At 48.7% G+C, this 16,209-nt stretch overlaps 1 protein-coding gene across 1 annotated transcript in view; it reads left to right on the top strand.

Annotated features, from left to right (window-relative positions):
* The first annotated feature begins 10,880 nt into the window (after positions 1 to 10,880).
* RGS19 (regulator of G protein signaling 19) overlaps positions 10,881 to 16,209 on the top strand; it is a 58,715-nt gene continuing 53,386 nt past the window's right edge. Inside the window, exon 1 of the mRNA XM_079980007.1 lies at positions 10,881 to 11,104. The gene's annotated coding sequence lies outside the window, so the exon portion shown is untranslated. The remainder of the gene's footprint in view (positions 11,105 to 16,209) is intronic.

The raw sequence follows: 16,209 nt of genomic DNA, 5'->3' as shown, positions 1-16,209 counted from the left end.
TGGCTTCAGCGATAACAACGCGAAGCCTCCAAAGCGCAGCTCCCCCTGCGCTCCTTGGCTTCGCGTTGCTTTTGCCGAAGCTGCCTGAAGCCCCCGGAGCTCAGCAGGAACTCCCTCTATGCTCCGGGAGCTTCAGGCAGCTATCCGCAAGCCTTTGGAGCGCAGCAGGAGTTCCCGCCACACTCCGATCACTCTTGCTCTCCAGGCTTCGCTGGAGAGTCACTACCGCTGGAGGGGCTCAATTTCTCCTACCGCTTCTCTGAAGGGGCTCTGCGCAGAGAGGGGGGCAATTATTTTTTCTCCTGTTCTCCCCCTCCTATGGTCCGGTGCGTCATATAGAGACAGTAGTTTGCCGGAACAGACCAAAGATTCACTCTTGTGGAGCATCGTCTCTAACAGGGAGGCAGCCAGGTGACTCTGGGAAGCTGCACAATGCAGTTAACAATACCCCGTTCTTGGCCTCAGGCATCTGGCAATCAAACAGACGCTTCCCCTTAATGTTACCAGTCATTGCAAATAGACAATAATCCGGCAACCTACTTTTACATAAATGTGTCTAATTCGTTTTTAGCATGAACTGCCCGGTTCCAGATGTAGGGTGGTAATACACATGTATAAATAAATAAATAAATAAATAAATAAATAAATAAATAAATAAAATGGGATGCAGGTGGCGCTGTGGGTTAAAGCCTCAGCGCCTAGGGCTTGCCGATCCAAAGGTCGGCGGTTCGAATCCCTGTGGCGGGGTGCGCTCCCGCTGCTCGGTCCCAGCGCCTGCCAACCTAGCAGTTCGAAAGCACCTCCGGGTGCAAGTAGATAAATAGGGACCACTTACCAGCGGGAAGGTAAACGGCGTTTCCGTGTGCGGCTCTGGCTCGCCAGAGCAGCGATGTCACGCTGGCCACGTGACCCGGAAGTGTCTCCGGACAGCGCTGGCCCCTGGCCTCTTAAGTGAGATGGGCGCACAACCCCAGAGTCTGTCAAGACTGGCCCGTACGGGCAGGGGTACCTTTACCTTTACCTTTATCTATCTAATAAAGATGTATCTTTTAAAAGCCTAGGCTTTCCCTGACCCACAAGAATGGACTCTTTTATTACTGAATTCCTGCATTTTTTAAACTCTGGGTTTTTTAATTTTTAAATATAAATAATAATATTTAAATATTAAATGTGATGGTTCTAGGGGTTGCTTGTGCATAAATCGGTGCCACGCTTGGCTGGGTTACCTGGGTGAACCTTTTCTGTCCGGACCGCCACCCATCCGTGGCTGTCTCAATCGCTGGCAGAATCCGTCAGTGGGCGTTTCTTGAACTTCTTCCAGCAAAGAAGCTCTTTGACGCCTAGTCTCCACCTACTCTCCCTGCGCGGAAGCCTTCTGCGCAGGGAGGGTGTGGGCAGCGGAGGACCCGTGCTCTCCCCGCTGGTCTCCGGCGAGGAGTCATGGAGCCCCTTCGCCGATTCCCCCATCTGCCCCCCTTCTCCACTGGTGCTACTCTGATTTCCTTCCCCAGAAGATGGGCTGCCTCTCTCCCTTCTGGGACGCTCTCCGGCATCCCTCTGGAGCCCTCCCTCCTCCTCTGGCTCCAATGGCAGTTCCCTGACATTAAATATAAATAAATAATAATTATAATTAAATATAAATAAATAATAACCCCTTTAATCAATTGATTGATGACATGACAACAGCTGCAACATATGAATGGAATGCTTATAGCCACAGACTTTGTTTGGATAAATATGTTAACATTGGAACGAGTTTATACAGACTATAGTAAAGGTAAAGGGACCCCTGACCGTTAGGTTCAGTCATGGATGACTCTGGGGTTGCGGCGCTCATCTCGCTTTACTGGCTGAGGGAGTCGGCGTACAGCTTCTGGGTCATATGGCCAGCATGACTAAGCCTCTTCTGGCGAACCAGAGCAGTGCACGGAAGTGCCGTTTACCTTCCCGCCGGAGTGGTACCTATTTATCTACTTGCACTTTGACATGCTTTCGAACTGTTAGGTTGGCAGGAGCAGGGACCGAGCAATGGGAGCTCACCCTGTCACGGGGATTCGAACCGCCGACCTTCTGATCGGCAAGTCCTAGGCTCTGTGGTTTAGACCACAGCGCCACCCGCGTCCTAGCACCACCTGAATATAGTAGGTTATTTATAATCATATATGTATTGGGACACCTGCTTCTTGGGAGAAAAGCAATGACAAACCTAGACAGCATCTTAAAGCTATGGTTTCCCCAGTAATGAGGTATGGAAGTGAGAGCTGGACCATAAAGAAGGCTGATGGCCGAAGAATTGATGCTTTTGAATTATGGTGCTGGAGGAGACTCTTGAGAGTGTTCTCGAAGCTACCAGCATAAGTTTGACCAAACTGCAGGAGGCAGTGGAAGATAGGAGTGCCTGGCGTGCTCTGGTCCACGGGGTCACGAAGAGTCGGACATGACTAAATCATTAAACAACAACATGTATTGGGACAATAATATTATTTAAATATCTATATGTTTAGAAGTGTAACTGACCATACTTAGTGTACTATGCTATATCTTTTTACTTATTATTTTTTTTTTATTTGCACTTTCTCTTTTTTCTCTATAACTAAAATTCCCATAATAAAATATTAATTGAAAAGAACACCCTGCTTTATTGTTTTTCTGTTGTAGTTCTGTATACCACCTAGAGGTTTTTTTAATAAGCACTTTTGAAAGGATCTTTAAAAACCTACCACACACAGACACACACACATAGCTCCCCATCCGAAATGAAATGAATGGGCCTAAGTTACTCATGTTCATAATTTCAGTGGGTCTACTGTGAGTAAGGCTAGCATTGGTACAGCCCAATGGGTAGGGGAGCGATTAGACGTCATCGAGTCCAAAACTCCTCCCCCCCCCCAAAAAAAAAACATGATTAGCTTGTCCTTAGACTGTACAATCTAAAACGACTGCCAGCTTTTATCTATGTGAAAGGGCTTCTTCTGGGTCAAAAGCTGTAGGATTTGTGACTGGGAGGATAGAACAGTTTAACTCATTCCTACAAACAGGAAGAAAGCTTTCTAGGATCAGTTTAGCCCTGCAGCTCCTTGCCACCCAGATATGCCAACTTGAATAAAATATTCAATATTTTGAATAAATATCACATACAGTCCCTTATTCCAAATAGTATTCCTCGCAAGAAAACTGAAAAGTTTACAGCTATGATACAGTGGTATCTTGGTTCTCAAACGCCTTGGTTCTCAAACAACTTGGAACCCAAACACTGCAAACCCGGAAGTAAGTGTTCCGGTTTGCGAACTTTTTTCAGAAGCCGAACGTGCTCTGTTTTGAGTGTTACACTTCTGTTTTGAGTGTTACATTTTGAGTGTTTTTGCTATTTATTTTACATTTTTGTTTTTGTGGCTCTTTTTTGTCTTGTTTTTGTGACTGTGTGGAACACAGTCCAGCTACTGATGGATTACTTGTGTGACTGCAGTACATTGTTTATTGCTTTCATTATATGGCTCAATGGTCTCGTTAGATAGTAAAATTCATGTTAAATTGCTGTTTTAGGGGTTGATTTTGAACTTATTAAGCCATTTTGAATTACTTTCTATGGGAAAGCGCACCTTGGTTTTGGAACGCTTTGGTTTTGGAACGGACTTCCGGAACGGATTTTGAGAACCAAGGTACCATTATGGAAAAGAATGAAAGTTCACTACCCCCGATCTCTCTCCCCCTCTCTTCTCCTCCAACCTGTCTTCATTATTCTTTGGCGATCCCTTGTAACAGAGTAAGATTATCTTCCACAAACACGGTCTTAACAGTCAGTCCTTATGTGACTATTGAGGCCAATTCTGGATCCACACGTCCTTCCACAGTGGGGACATAGGTTTCTGGACAGGAGTTGTTCACGGTGAGGGTTTGCCAAGTGTGCCTTCCTCTCAGCATGTTTCTCCCTTGCATCCTGAGTTCGAGTGTCTTCAAAGCCCATGACACCTTTGGTAAATGCTGTTCTCCAACTGGAGCGCTCGCAGGCCAGTGTTTCCCAATTGTTGGTGTTTATACTACATTTTTAAAGATTTGCCTTGAGAGTCTTTAAACGTCTTTTGTTGACCACCTGCATTACGCTTTCCATTTTTAAGTTCGGAATGGAGTAGTTGCTTTGGAAGACGATAACCAGGCGTCCCCCAATGCTATGCTGTCTATAACAATAGAGTCTCACATAGAATATAACTGATGTGTAGAAATGACTCCTATGAACTGAAAGCGGACTGTATACACTCTTGTAGCCCAAGTAAATCTTTAATAAAAAAAAAATTAAAATAGAAGGCAGCTTCCTACGGTTTTCAGAGAGCACAGCTACATCTCCAAACTGTTTTGCATTCATTTGCATTCTACGCTGTTATGATTAAACCCAATACGTGCCTTAATATTTGTTCTGCACCACTTTCTCCTGGAATCAAAGGCTCGCCTTGTTTTGTATCATGCCGTTTTCTCTTCTTAAGATTTTCGATTTTCAAACCCAGTCCAAATAGTAGTGTTCTACCAACAGACATCATTTTTATTGTGCCTTCGGGAGAATATGCCCTTGTGATAGGTATTGGGGTAGTTGTACACGATCACGCCTTCAATATTGTTAGAACCTGCAAAGGTTTCAGAATAAATACTACTCCGTTTCCAATTGGGGCATGTCCCGTAGCTGAAATCTTATAACTTTTAGTGCCATAGATGTTCCATTGGGGGGGTGCTTTCATACCCTCCAATCAGGGCACACAAAAAAATGGGATTTGCATCTACCAGGGCTGGGCTCCTGTGCGAATCATGTGACATGTGGAAGATCATGGCCCCAAAAGACAGGCTTGGGGGGAGCACCGTGCGAGATCACGGCTCCCTAAAAAGTTTGTAGTGCGAGATTGTGGTGCCCAAATTGGCCACCGTGCTCTCATGTGAAAAAACAGGGTGTCCTGATTTTACCAGGGCACTTGGGGGGGTTAAATCGTAGCACAACTTTTGCTGCCCCCGCCTAAAGAAAAGTCAGGGCAAAAGTCGAGATGGATCCTTAGAAAACTCTCCTCAAATACAGGAACAAAACCCAAACAATATTGCAGCCGATTCCTGTTTATCACAGTCGCTCCTTCCAGATCTGACAGTGTGAGAAAAGATTAAAGGTCACTGCCATTGCCTACGACAATTGCTGGATAATAATAATAACAAATTCATACAGATAAACTGCATTAACCACATCTGCTGAAAATCTTCCAGTCCCCCCCCCCCGGGTTATTACATATGTGCAGTAGACAAAGTGGGGGGGGAAACTAGAGATGGGTGATAAATTTGATTCAATTCCTATTTAAAGATGAATTTATCCAATTCACACTTTCCTGAGTACCAAAACACAGCCATTCAATGAAATTCACACTTACCTGACCTTTGCGGTACAGCTCTCCAACCAAACGATTTGACCAAAATGCCATTATTGGGGGAAAGCATGTGTAAAAAGGAATATACTAGTGAAAACAGCATGCAAAATAAATAAATAAAATAAATGATTCCATGTAAGGAAATTGCTTGAAAATGGTGTGCATGAGTCAAATCTGCGTACAAAAATGTGCTTACTGGGAGAAAATGACACAAAAATGCTGGTGAATGTACATGAGAGTTGGGTTTAAAACAAAAAGAAAAACGTAAATTGCTGCAGATCTGTAGAAAACGGAATTTGAGATTGGGAAATAAATAGAAACTGAGAAGAATAAAATTGACAGTTCCTTCCATCCCTAAAAGAAACCCCAAACAACTGACAAATATTTCCCCCCATGATAGAGCTCAAACACAGGAAGGGCCACAGACCAGTGATGGAGAATATGCTTTGTGTTCAGAAAGTGTTGTGCTTACTCCCTGGTAGAGATGGAAAAGATTCCATGACTGAAACCATTGACAGTCTCTGCCAATCAGTGTAGACCAGGCATGGCCAAACTCAGCCCTCCAGATGTTTTGGGACTGCAATTCCCATCATCCCTGACCACTGGTCCTGTTACCTAGGGATGATGGAAGTTGTAGTCCCAAAACATCTGGAGGGCCGAGTTTGGCCATGCCTAGTGTAGACCATGGTTAGCTACCAGACTACAACTCCCATCAGGCCTGACCATTGCCCATGCCGGCTGGGAGGTGATGGGAGCCCAATATGAGAAGGGAACAGGTAAGCCACAACACGTTAAGGCAGGGGTGGGGAATGAGTGCCATTCCAGATGTTGTTCCCATCTGGAATTTGAACCACAATACCTCAAGGACCGCCTCTTCCCATATGAACCGCCCCACACCCTGAGATCATCTTCTGAGGCCCTTCTTCACATGCCTCCTCCGCAAGAGGTCCGGAGGGTGGGAACATGAGAACAGGGCCTTTTCTGTGGTGGTTCCTTGTCTTTGGGGTACTCTCCCCAGGGAGGCTCACCTGGCGCAATTGTTACATATCTTTAGATGTCAGGCAAAAACATTCCTTTTCATCCCCCCGCCCCACTGGCCTCTGGCTGATTAAACTACCTATAGAGGGTTTATTGTATCTGTTTGTTACCAACTCGCATATTTTTGTGTTCATAAACTGCCCTGTGGTCCTCGGATAAAGGGTGGCATAGAAAATAACTAACTAACTAACTAACTAACTAACTGACTGACTAACAAAACCATCCCAGATTCAGGTAGGTAGCTGAATTGGTCTGACGCAGTCGAAATAAATAAATAAAAATTAAAAAATTGCCCAGTAGCACCTTAGAGACCAACTAAGTTTGTTCTGGATCGTCAGTGTATCTGAAGAAGTGTGCCTGCACACGAAAGCTTATACCCAGAACAAACTTAGTTGGTCTCTAAGGTGCTACTGGACAATTTTTTAATTTATTTCAAAATCATCCCCGATCATTGGTCACTCTGGCTGGGCTGATGGAAGCTAGAAATTTAACCACATCTGGATGGCTGTATGTTCCCTGCTCCTGTGCTAGCCGTTGCTAAACACAAACAGACAGCATATTGGAGAACATCAAACAAAAGTCTCTGCCACATTCCTTCACTCTGCTGTGTCACAAGTTGCAAACCACAGGTGTTAAGACTGCAGTGTCCTTCACAACTGGGCTGATGGTTTGTCTCCCCCCACCCCAGACAACCAAAGTTTGCTTGGGGTAGGATGAGCAAACTACGAGTCCAAGACTAGAAGACACGACAAGTTAAGGTTTGGGCCCAGACTACCTGGAAGATACAGGTGTTAAAATCTCCAGATGAGCACCTTCTCTGGGTCTCATCAATATCAGATGCTTGGCTCCCTCTTTTAATCCTTCCTCCCAAGTTTACTGAGACAAGCCTTCGGAATTTAAGGTGCAGACGATGTTGAGCAGAGGGCTCCTTTCAGGGCAAACTGGATTTTCACGTTGGCACTGGAAAAGGCATGCGAGAGATTTTCACATTTTCAACCCTTGAAGGCAAGGAAAGGGGAAGTTTTTGGGGAAAACGAAAGCGTTTGCCGAGATCATGCAATTTCTACACGTTTTTTCTCTTGATGGATTCCAACTTTTACTTGAAAGGAGCGTTAAAAAAAATTCATGGAGAAGGTTCTCAAGGGCTACTGGTCATGATGGGCTATATGTTGTCTCCAGGATCAGAGCTCTATAGTATTCCTCTGGATATCAGTCGCTTGGGAACATTCTATTTTCTATTTTCTTTTATTTTAATCTGTTCTGCATATTAAAGAGGGGAACTCGTGGAAGGGAGCGGGGTCGATTTTAGGGGATGGAAAAACATTTTTAACATTGGGTTAATTATAATAAGTTTAAAATTTGGGGTAAGAACTTGTTGAATCTATTTGAAGGAATTGGAATACAAGAGGGGGTGAGGTGGGGAAGTCCTGGAAAGATGCCAATGGAAATAAGGTTATAAAATGGATGTTTTATTTCTTTTCTTTTTTCTGTTATATTTGAAAATGTTCAATAAATATTATTGAACAATACTAAAGTTCCTAGCAATCTTTTTGCAAGCCGCCCTCGTTTTCCAGGCCTTTTACTCAGGGGTTGGCAAAGCTTTTGTGGCTTGGGCTGGTTCACGGTCCTGCAGATGCTGTGGTGGGCCGGAGTGCGCACGCATGCATGCGCAAACGCTATTTCTGGTGCGGAGGAGGCGTGTGCAGCTTCCCACTGGTTGCAGGAGCTTCCTACAGCCAATAGGAAGCCAGCCAGCGTCGCGGAAGGCGGTCTCCGCTCTGGTCTGTGCCAGTTTAGTACGGCGCACAGGAGCCGACCGAGCGGGCAGCGGGGGTCCATGGGCCGGTTAAACGACCCCCATGGGCCGCTTTTGGCCCAAGGACCTTAGGTTGCCGACCCCTGCTTTTACTGCAGGATCATGCGACTTCTCTAGAGCAAGCAGCTCCAGGGATGTAAACGGTTTTAAGTCTTCAAACCCCTTACAGTCCAGGTCTCTTTTAACAAGAACTGACTTAAAAACCAGGGTGTCACTAACACTGCTTGCGTCTTTTAATTTGGAACTGCTCAAAGCGTACATTTTGGAAAGTGCAGCTAGCTCAGAATCGGGCAGCCTTTTTGTACCTTTATTTGAGATCCTGTTTTGATTAATGTGGGAAATCTTCAAATTGGCGGTGTTTTTTTTTTAATGTGTTATTCATTGTTTATGACTACTTTTGTTATGTTGCAGCTATGTATTTTTTTCATGTCCTAAGCCCACGAGCAGCCCCCAAACCGAGCGGCTTGCTCGGCGAGTCCCCCGCACGCTGTGCTAAACCGGCGCAGTGCAGTGACATGCCAAACGGTGCCAAAAACCACGTTTGCACACGTGCAGATACCGGAAATCGCTTACTATTATTATGACACAAAAGCAATGATTATGAATTCAGAGCAGCAGCAATTATAATCCTTGGGGGGGGGGGGTGTTAGCAATCACCTGTGCTATGAGGGGGCCTTGGGAAATGGTGCCACAATTTTTTTAAAAAAATGTCTTTATTACATTTATATCACACCTTTCCATTTTTATTGCCGCAATAACCCTGAGAGATGGGTCTCAGGCTAAAGGTCATCCACTGAGCATCACAACTGGGCGAGCATTCTAGGACTACAGTCCTAGTCTGGCACTGTAACCACTAAACCACACTGCCTCTCCTCCGGATGGCAGGGTCTATGGAGCCGGACCTCTGGTGCAGCTAACAATGAAGCTGGTTAATAAATAAGTCTTAGCACATATAGCCAATTGCAAATGTTCAAAGCCCGAAACATACCTGGTCACCTTAATCCTGACACACCAGCCCTGTAAGGCAGGCCAGTATAATTAACCCCTTCCTGCAAGTGGTTGTGGCTAGGTGTGCTTGCGCTGAGGCTAAGCAGAATAGCGCCCTATGGTTGTAATGGACTAGGACCTGAGAGACCAGGGTTCAAATCGCAGCTCTGCCATTGTGGTGGCACGAAGGGCCACAATAAATCTGATAATGTAAATCCTTGAGTGTGCTTCTAATAGAGAAGTTATGGTAGCCTGCTACTTTATGAAACTGACGATTTTGCTTTTTGCCGCCGCGCCCCCCCCCCCCCAATTGGGGCAGAAATAGCCCTTGGGCCAGTCACTGTCTCTCAGCCTTGCCTACCTCACAGGGCTATTGTGGGATTAATGTGTTAAAAATCCTGCAAGTCACATTTGCTCCTTGGGGACGCAGGTGGCGCTGTGGGTTAAAGCCTCAGCGCCTAGGGCTTGCCGATCGAAAGGTCGGCGGTTTGAATCCCTGCGGCGGGGTGCGCTCCCGCTGCTCGGTCCCAGCGCCTGCCAACCTAGCAGTTCGAAAGCACCTCCGGGTGCAAGTAGATAAATAGGGACCGCTTACCAGCGGGAAGGTAAACGGCGTTTCCGTGTGCGGCTCTGGCTCGCCAGAGCAGCGATGTCACGCTGGCCACGTGACCCGGAAGTGTCTCCGGACAGCGCTGGCCCCTGGCCTCTTAAGTGAGATGGGCGCACAACCCCAGAGTCTGTCAAGACTGGCCCGTACGGGCAGGGGTACCTTTACCTTTACCTTATCACTGCAATAAGGGCGCTCTCCAGCATTTCCTCGAAGAAGCAGTAGCAGATGCCCAGTGACTCCCGCATCCACTCACCTGGGCGGCAGGTGAGAGGCCTGGGGAGCCACCTCTTCGAGTTCCCCCTTCGGACATGACCCACCGGGAGCGTCTGGATGACTACCACCCGCTTTTCGCGCTAACTATCCAAACGACGAAGGAAGGGCACTTTGCACGTGCTCAGAGGCACTCCTGCCACTTCACACCTGCCCATTCCTTTCGGCTTCGCTCTGCCCCGAATCCGAATCCCAGCCCAGATTAAACTCCAGCAAAAATAACGCTAACAATAATCAAAGCGGTTCAAAGAAAAGGTGCGATCCGGCGAAGGAGCGCGCAAAACCGAGCGCAGCCTGAACTTTCTCACGTGCGGAGCCCCTTAAAAAAACCACACACACATACCTCAAAACCCCCAACCACCCCCCAAAAATACTACTCCGCTCTGCAACTTGCGCCGTCGGCGGATGCAATGCAGATGGCGAGCAGGTTCGATTTTCTTTCTCCCATTTGCAAGCCTCTCTCTCTCTCTGCCTGCTGCTTGAGCGGTTCCTTTGCACGGTGCAGCAGCAGGCGCTGGGTTTTGCAACGCATGCATGCACCCGGGAAAAGGTGTGCATGTGCGCATGCATGCGTGTGCATGAGCTGGGGGTGGGCTGGCAACCCCTACTGCCCGGTCCCGGGAAGAGGGAGGTGGAGAGAGAGAGAGAGAGAGAGAGAAGGGGGCTGGTTGGTTCGTTCTTGACGCGAGGAAGTGCAAAACAGCAGTTGCTTTAGGAAGTCAATCGCTGGGGCTGGGGGACGCGTGCGCAGTGGAGACCCTGCCAGCCAGTCTTTTTTTTCTTCTTCAAAGCTTGCTTTCCAATTCTCTCTTCGCCTCCTTCCCTCCCCCCTCCCTTTCCTCAAAGGGTGTCGATTCTGGAGCTTTAAAATAAGAGGCGAGGAAGAAGCGGCCCGGGGAGGGAGGGGGGGAGGAAGGCAAGCAAAGCAGGAAGGCACGGATGTGCTCCAGCCGGCGGGGGGAGGCTGCAGGGGCCTCGGATGCACAGAACGTGAGTAACCCCCCCCTCTCCTTTTTTTTTTTTTTTTTGCAAAAAATGTATATTTTCTTATCTACGGAAAGACAGACCAGCATCCACTCTCCTGGTCCTCGGCGCGGGTGCAAAAGGGAAGCGATAGGGCCGGGGGTGGGGGGCAGAGGAGGGGGGTGTTTCCTGGGAGGAGGGGAGGGAAAGAGCGGGATCGGAGCAGACCTTGCAAAAGAGAGAGAGAGGAAAAGCCCCTCCGCTCCTCCCCGGTCCTCTTCCTGTCTTTGCATCGCGTTGCAAAAAAAGAGAGAGAGAGGGAGACGAAAAACGGCTTTCCTGAAACTGCCGCGCGGGGAAGCGAGCAAGCCTCTTTCTCTCTCCCTCCCGTCTTCATAAATGCATCAAGTGTGCCACTGGGGGGGGGGCAGGGAAGGAGAGATCCAGTTGCAATGGACTGGGAGGAGATGGGCAGCCGGGGTGGAGGTGGAGGGAAAGAAATAAGCCAACACACACACACACACAGCCCAGCTGCTTCGTGCCTGCAAATTGCTGGACTTGGGAGGGAGGCAGGCAAAGCTTGTGGGTTTGGGGTGTGGGGTGGCCGCGTCCCGTTTTGCCAACTGAGCGAGGGTCTCTCTCCACACACCCCTCCTCTGGAGCGGGGGGGGGGCACATTGCATTTTTTTAAAAAAACAAACACCCGTCCTATGGCCCTTTGCTTTTAAAATGAAAGCCATGTGCGGTGGTTTTGCATACGATTTGAGAGAGAGCCTTCCCTATGCGTGGCTTTTGCTCGGGAGGGGATCCGGAATGGGAGTTTGCATCGCTTACAACGCATTCGGTTGCCAGCTCTGGGGAGGTGGGGGGGCGGGGGGCTTCCCTTTTGGAAGGAGCAGCCAGGGCAGAAGGGCTGGCGCGCGCCCTCCGGCTTCCTCCTCCGTGACCCGGGGATTTGCCGGGCGTGTCGCGTGGCGAGTGATGCCCGTCGGCCCTTGCACGAGTTGCTCGGAGCAAATATAAATTAATGCACATGTATAAATGTGCATTAATTTATAATGTGCGTTCAAGAGGGCTGCTGGGAGTGCCCTCTTGAAGGAGCTTTCCAACGCACCCCTGATTTTTTTAAAATGCACACACACACACACACACATATATATATATATATATATATATGCATTTTAAAAAAATCAGGGTTGCGTTGGAAAGCTCCTTCAAGAGGGCGCTCCCAGCAGCCCGGCTGGGCTGCAGTCCCTAGCTTGCATGCCTGCCTGTCTGCATTGCAAGAGTGTTCCCCCACCCCGCCCGCTCTGCTGCATCCTCGCCCCCCCCCCCGACGGTGGAGGGAAGGGACGCGCAGGGGCTTTCCCATTCCAGAGTCTGCGGTGGGGGTTTCCCCTTCTCCTCCTCTTCCTCCCTGCAAATATCCTCTCTTTCCCTCTCTCCAATTCCTCTCCCCCCCTCCCCCCCTTTTCAGCCCCACCCTGTAGAGCTGGTATCCTCTGCCGGAGCAAGGGAACCCCTTTCTTTTGCACCGGGAGAGACAGCCCGCAGCAGAGATCTCCCCCTTTTCTACAGCAAGGAATGGGGGGGTATTCGGGTGTGGGATTTCCCTGTCTTTTAATTCCGGGGCTTCCCAGCGGAGAGGAAACCCGGCCTCGCCTAAGGAAGAGCTGCGTTTTGCCTGGCACCCCCACCGCATTACCTCCGAAAGCCCAGTTTAGTGGTGGCTCTTCTCCGGCATCCATGCTCTCTCAGCATGCAGAAATCCCCGCTGAATCCTTGGCGGAGGCATCCCAAAAAATGGGGGCAGGAGATCTTCCTTGGTGATGGACAGCTGCCAGTCAGAATAGACGGGCCACTGGACAGAAGGAGCCAGAGAGATCTGCTTCAGTTACAAGGGACGTGTTTTGTTTGTTTTTTAACGGCTGCTTGCTGAAAGTACCGTGGCGATATACGTAATTTTGGCCGTGCTGGGATTCGATCTCATGACAGCCCTGTGATGAAGGTCATCCCTAGCTCCCGCGTTGCAGATTTTGGAGAGGAAAAAAAAGGAGAAGCAAAGGGTGCCAAAGAACTCAAGGCTAGGGAGGGATCTGAAGTCTGGCTTGAATTTTTATATTCATTTTATTGCTTTTTTATCTGACATGGTTCTCCTTTTCCTCATTCAATCCTGTGGGGCAGTTAAGGATGAGAGGCAGTAGTTATCCATAGAGCTTTGTGACTGCGTCAGGATTTGAACCCAGGTCCTGGTTCAGTTATGCTGTCCTCCTGGCAGAACCCTGCGTTTCCTGCAGAATGTTCAATCTTTGTCAATACCGCCTCCTCTCTGACTTTGAGAGGCAGTGTGGGGTAGTGGTTAGAGTGTCGGACTAGGTCTTGGGAGACCAGGGTTCGAATCCCCACTTGGTCACGAAACTCACTGGGTGACCTTGGGAGCCGGTCACTCCTCGTTAGAAACTCAGATATATAAGCTTAGGCGCCAAATGGCTCCTTAAACCAGGGTTATAGTCGCCCAAACAGAACGCCTTGTTGCCATTTTGGGGCTGGGCTGCTCAAAAAGTCATAGGTTTCAATGTGAGTTTTGGGTTCCTGGGTTGTGCAGATAAAATATAACGGGTGGAATTCTACAGGGTGTGTTGTTAGTGTGTGAAAACAGTCACAGTTCGAAGACGCCCGGGCACGTACCTCCAGATGGTGGAGATGTCAGGCACCATTCCTAGCACCCAGGCATCTTCACTTAGTTACAGGTGGCCGATAAGGTAAAGATAAAGGGACTCCTGACCATTAGGTCCAGTCGTGACCGACTCTGGGGTTGCGGCGCTCACCTCGCTTTATTGGCCGAGGGAGCTGGCGCACAGCTTCCGGGTCATGTGGCCAGCATGACTAAGCTGCTTCTGGCGAACCAGAGCAGCACATGGAAACGCCGTTTACCTTCCTGCCGGAGTGGTACCCATTTATCTACTTGTACTTGGACGTGCTTTCAAACTGCTAGGTTGGCAGGAGCAGGGACCGAGCAACGGGAGCTCACCTGATCGCGGGGATTCGAACCGCCAACCTTCTGATTGGCAAGTCCTAGGCTCTGGTTTAACCCACAGCGCCACCCGCGTCCCGAGTGCAAAATGCGCCTGGCAAATGTTGAAATGCTGAAGTCGCTGCCCTTCAGCCTAACCTACCTTGTTGTAGGGATTAAATGAGTAGGGATAGAAGCATGTTTGCCACCATGAACTCCTTGGCAGGAAAACGTGAGATGCAAATGCAATTAACAACAAATATCTCCAGTTAAAGACGAGGAAACGTCTTTTTCTGCCAGTCAGAGAGGTCAGGCAGACCAGTGGTCTCTGCCTAAGGCGTCCTTCTGTTTTTCTGTAACTTTTTTTTGTTGAATTCAGGAGGAATGGGTGGAAATGGGTGCAGCGTGAACCTCCAAGCGCCTGTGTGAATTGCGATTTGTCTCGTCCAGCGCACTTTGGGGGTATCTTAAGCCCAGTGGCTGTACCTTTTGATCTGGATGGGGGGACTGTTAAGATTGCAAAAACAGCGGCGGTGGCTCCCTCCGTTTGTTTTGCTTTCCTGGCACGGGCGACGCGCAGCTGTGGTTTTGCAAAACGAAGAAACGTCAAAATGGGAAAGATGCGAGAGTCAATTAAAAGATCATTTATAAAACCACAAATTTAGAAAAAGGACTCCCACACTCGCTGCTTGGAGCCTAAGCTGCTCTCAGCTAGTGCCAATGAAGTAGAAGGCGGCAGCACAATTTGCCAGCCAGGTGGGGGCGGGCAGGTGGTGTCTGCCCCCCAGCAGGGGACCTGAGTGACATGCAGGTGTCTCTGTGCATGCCCAGCACCCAAATGTGGAAGGGAACCCCAGAGGGCATGGCAAGACCCCTTGAGAAACAAATACCCATCTAGCCCACCCTCTCAGATTGGCTCCTGCAGGTCTCTCACTCTCCAGACTACCTTCCTCAACGTGGCAGCACCCAAATATTTTGTACTACAGCTCCCAGTAGCATTAGCCATTTGCACTCCAAAACACCTGGGAGGGGTGCGTGCCATTTTGCATTCACATGAATTAAGTCTTTTTCGCGTGGCAGAACTTTGGAACTCCCTGCCTGTTGATACCAAGGTGGGCGCCTTCACTGTACTTTTCTCGGCTGCTGCTACAAACATTTTTGTGTGCGCAAGCCTCTCGGGGAATTTAGAAAGTTGTTGCGAGTTTTAATCTGTTTTTAGTTTACTGTTATTTCAACGTGTCAAAAGTCTTAAATGTATTGTTGTCGGTTCTTCTTATTAGTGATTTTATTTGTTTTATCTTCTTTCGCAAACTGCTTTGAGGTTTTGTTTTGTTTTGTTTTTTGCAATCAAGCAGTCAATCAGTAAGGTAAAGGTAAAGGTACCCCTGCCCGTACGGGCCAGTCTTGACAGACTCTGGGGTTGTGCGCCCATCTCACTTAAGAGGCCAGGGGCCAGCGCTGTCCGGAGACATTCCGGGTCACGTGGCCAGCGTGACATCGCTGCTCTGGCCAGAGCCAGAGCCAGAGCCGCACACGGAAACGCCGTTTACCTTCCCGCTGGTAAGCGGTCCCTATTTATCTACTTGCACCCGGAGGTGCTTTCGAACTGCTAGGTTGGCAGGCGCTGGGACCGAGCAGCGGGAGCGCACCCCGCCGCAGGGATTCGAACCGCCGACCTTTCGATCGGCAAGCCCTAGGCGCTGAGGCTTTAACCCACAGCGCCACCTGCGTCCCTGTAGTCAATCAGTGTTACGAAATAAATAAAAATAAATCGATTATGGGGAGATGCTTGATGCTGACCCGTTTAGCTAAGTATGGTCCACACTCCACTGGCTGGCAAGGCTTTACAGGATTGCAGCAGGAGTCTTTCCCCAGCTAACAAAATGAATTTCAGCGGGGACAAATGTCAGGTTCTGCACTCAGGCAGGAAGAACCAGCTGCACAAATATAAGATGGGGGACACCTGGCTTGCTGGTAATACATGTGAAAAGGATCTAGGGGTCTTGGTGGACCACAAGCTGAACATGAGTCAACAGTATGATGCTTTATTTTGGTAAAGGTAAAGGACCCCTGACAGTTAAGGCCAGTCGCGAACAACTCTGGGGTTGCGGTGCTCATC

The sequence above is a fragment of the Podarcis cretensis genome, assembly GCF_951804945.1.
Source record: "Podarcis cretensis genome assembly, chromosome: 6".
Classification (NCBI taxonomy): domain Eukaryota; kingdom Metazoa; phylum Chordata; class Lepidosauria; order Squamata; family Lacertidae; genus Podarcis; species Podarcis cretensis.
This window is presented reverse-complemented; position numbering and strand designations above follow the sequence as displayed.